Source organism: Phoenix dactylifera, unplaced genomic scaffold (assembly GCF_009389715.1).
Source record: "Phoenix dactylifera cultivar Barhee BC4 unplaced genomic scaffold, palm_55x_up_171113_PBpolish2nd_filt_p 000658F, whole genome shotgun sequence".
Taxonomy (NCBI): Eukaryota; Viridiplantae; Streptophyta; class Magnoliopsida; order Arecales; family Arecaceae; genus Phoenix; species Phoenix dactylifera.
In genome coordinates, this window is record NW_024068047.1 from 188,107 (window position 1) to 192,561 (window position 4,455).

Consider the following 4,455-nt stretch of genomic DNA (forward strand, 5'->3'; position numbering starts at 1 on the left):
GAATAAAGGAAAAATTTTGGAAGATTTTTTGCTTAGTTTTTATAATGCTACCAATGTTCTTTCTGGTATTTATTACCCTACTTCATATTCATTTTTACAACAAGCATATATAATTAGTCAAAAATTTGTAGAACATAGATATGATGATGTTTTAATGCCTATTATTGACCTAATGGAATCTAAATGGAATGAGTATTGGGACAAGATATGTCCTATGCATAACTTAGCTGCTGTATTTGATCCTAGAGTTAAATTAAATGGCGTGCTAATTTTACTTGATGCATATTCTGAAAATATGAATCAAGATTCTGAATCTGCTAAAGATGAGGTAAAACAACTTCTTTATGATATTTATGCTATATATGATGAAAAAATTTGTGGATCTAGAACACAAATACAAACCTCTATTTCTTCTTCTAGTAGTTCTCGTTCGTCATCTATTTTTTCATTCATTGCACAGAGAAGACACACACATGCTTCAAGTTCCTCTTCATCTTCTTCATCTTTAAGTAGTGAACTAGAATTTTATTTACGAAATGATCTTCAGTCTGCATATGATGAAAATCAAATAGAGAATCTAGATGTATTATCTTGGTGGAAGAGTGTTAGAAATCAATATCCTGTTATGTCTGCAATTGCACGCGATATTTTAGCTGTGCCGATGTCTACGGTAGCATCGGAATCCGCTTTTAGTGCAGGTCGGCGTGTTCTTGACGAAAAGAGAAGTAGGATGACGGGCGAAACGGTGGAGATGCTTCTCTGCTTCAAGGATTGGTTGGATGCTGAGGCAAGACTTCAAGATAAAGGTGGACATAATACAACATCCTCTGATGATGATGATACAAACACTACTGAAGACTGAAGACTGAAGAGTGAATACTGATTCACTGAATCACTGATGATTAGTAAGATTTCTTAATTTTTTATAATTGTACATTTTTATTGTATTCTGGAGGTCAGACCAAGGTCCAAACCTCGGCCCTTTCTTAGTTTCTTATTGTATTCTAGAGGTCAGACCAAGGTCCAAACCTCCCTTCATGTACCATTTTGATTTAAATTAATAAACTGGTAGGGGTCTATGCCAAACCCCCCACCATTAAGGTGGCTTTATATTCATAAATCCTTAGTTTTCAATATTTATTTATTTTTTTAGAAAATTTATGAAGCATTAATTTTTATCGGGCCGGGCCGGGCCCAGGCCCGGACCGTGCCAGGCCCGCGGGCCAGCCCGGCCCAGGCCCTTATGGGCCGTGCCGGGCTGGCCCGCGGGCCGTGCCGTGCTTGGCCCGCGGGCCTAGAGCGGGCCGTGCCGGCCCAGGCCCGAAGCGGGCCGTGCCGGGCTCGGCCCGCGGGCCAGTACCCTGTGACCCAGCACGGCCCTCTCAAATGGGCCGTGCCAGGCACGGCCCGGCACTGTAGCAAGCGGGCCGTGCTGGCACGGCCCGCTTCGTGCCGGGCCGTGCCGGGCCGTGCCAGGCCGTGGGCGGGCCGTGCCGGGCCGTGGGCGGCCCGGCCCAGTGCCCAACTCTACTTACTAAGCTGTGTCACTCATATATTTCTATTCTTATTTTTTTCTCTCCAGACGAATAGGGTTAATAAGAATGAAGGATGGTCTAGGCTTAGAGTTCGCGCTAGCAAATATGACGATTTTGTAGAAGAATTTTAGTATTTTAAATTGACTGTGAAATTGCAGTTAATGATTTTCTGAATATTGAGGAATATGGATTTGGTATTTATGTTTGGATTTAGATGCTCTAAACCAATATTGGTTGCATTTAATGGATAATGAAATTGAATTTTTATTTATTATATTTTGTTTGAGAAGAATTTGGAAGTTAAATGAAACGTTTGACTTCGTATTATCATAGGTTATATTCCTCGGTAGCACGGCCATGTCATGCTCTAGATCTGGGGCGTGACATCTTCTTCCAAATCTTCATTCATTCGCTCTGATGGCGTGGGAAGATATTGGATTTGGAGGCTAAATCATTTCCTGAATAGGAAAAAGATTTTGTGAGGGCTTTGCAATTCATCCCTAGTGAGGTTCATAATCCAACTTAATACATCTCTATACAAAGACATTTGGAAAAGATACATCATGAGAGCTTCCTTGTCCATGTATTTGTAGGCGTCTATCAGAAAGGTGTTGATATGATCAGTGAGGTACCCATACGTACCATACATTCAAAGCATGGGGGCTTTAAATTTAGGAGGGAAGACAAATGCTAGGGATTTGATACAGATCGGTCAGTGTTATTTTTTCACTAATAATTTGCATAGCTTCATTCCAAGAGGGATGTCGTTTAGTTTTCCGGTCTTAGCATTTGAGGTGAGAATCGAAGGAAGAATTCTTTTTAAAAGGCATGGCGTACTGAACTGGGATCGATTGAGCCTCCAACTCTTCATGTAAGCAAGAAAGTGCAACCACCATCATAGCTTTGTCTATGAAAAATGAAAAAATAATTGATTATTAACTATTGTACATAGAGAATGGCTAACATATACTGTTAAGGTATAGAAGAAATATTTTGGATTTGTTTGGAGCTAATCATAATAAAAGGGCAGAAAAGGGAGGCTAAAATGATGTCACATATGTAAATAAGTGGGTCATTATCATAATTTTAAGTCATTTAAGGGTATTAGGATGAGCACACACTTTATATGTAATCAAGGTGAAGCTTGAGAAGTGGTAGATAGGTCCACAACGTGCACTTGAAACTGTAGACAAGTGAAATTGTTTTGGTATATCCAGCATCAAGTCATGATTTATAAAATTGTTCTGAATTCATGAATTTATTGTGAATGCTCGATAGTACACATGGATCTCCTACGATTGATCATATATTGCATGGGAATTATTTCTATATGGTGAATTTATGTAAACTCTTACCTAACATGAGTCAACGATCTGGAGTTTGTTTGTTCATTATATCAGATTATTTACTAACTTCCTCAATTTTTCTGTTGTAATATTTGATATAAGGTTTCATTAGCTTATTTTCAGAAGGTGGAGGAAACTAAACAAACAAAAATTATTAGTTTAGTTAAATGCATTTATATTTTATTATGCAGAAGATGTATAACTGGAATTTTATGTTAATGGTTACTTGTTAACTAAAATTATCCTCTTGTTACTAAGAAAAACCATGCAAACGTGATTTATTGGCTTGAGAAAGAGGTTGAAATTTTATACTATCAAAACAAAACAAATTCTTGAACTCGGAATTCATGGTCAGCTTATTTAGCTCAAAACACATGTGATGTGGATAGCAAAGAAAATTTTATCCAATTTTGAAAGCATATCCTTTAGAACTACTATCAAGAGCAGCCACAGCTATAATTCATAGATTTTCAATTTTTGTAATCCATTCAATGTATATTAAGTTTCACTGGGATAAAAATATACGCTAATATCAGACATAAGTTTTGTCAATTTTAGTCATGTGTTCTTATATAATTAATCAAGTATATACCAATAACATCGGAGTATGCCAGATGGAAAATAGGTCAAAACATTCCAATGTACACACCCATAAGTTGCATCTATTCTAAGGAGATAATCCAAAACAATAACTATACCATCTGATAAAAAAGTTTCTCCAATATAAAACCTAAAGACATAGCAAATTCACAACTTTTTATTTCTTGTGGCTTTAAAGTCCCAATACCAAGTAATTGGGATTGCCAAGTGATTGTCTCTAGAAATCTCTATAATGTGAAAAGGAACATTAAGAAAGAGGAAATACAAGGGAAAAAGAGGGAAAGAATAATGCACCAATCAGAGATGAGATATGAGATTCTACCTTTTTTTTTTTGCTTAAAATATGAGATTCTACTTCCAAGGTGAGAATTTGCGCAACTTTTTTTCTCCATCTAGATAGATTACAAGGAAGAGACCTCATTTTAAACACAAAAAAAATGGGAGGAGCTATGAAAATTCAGAGATGAATATAGATACTCTTGAAGAAGTACTCTTGGGTTAAAAAAGCTAAAATAACGAGCAAACCTCAATCTTAAAGAAATATAGTCACCATCCAAATTAGGATCCTGTAGGCAGTGTTGCTGACAGTCAAACTTGTTTCTTCAAGTTGTGCAGGTTGATCAGACTTGATGTACATTTATCTAATGAAGTTTTAATTAGAAAAGCTATGATATCTTAGCATACAAATTTGGTCATAGAATCTTTTGAAAATTTAAATCTCCTTTTATTTAAGATAGATAATATATTTTTTCCATATTTTTGTTGCATCTGCCCAACATCTGGTAAATCTTCTATGCTCCACCTAATTCTCTGCCCGTACCATATATGACAAAGCTTGTGAATTTTGTTAGGGCATGCAACATATGTCATACCAACCATCCATCTACCACTTGGAACACCAGTTGCGAAAATTAGGTTATAATCACACAACCTTTTAAAAGCATGATAATTCTCTCCAAAAAAAACAAAAGGTA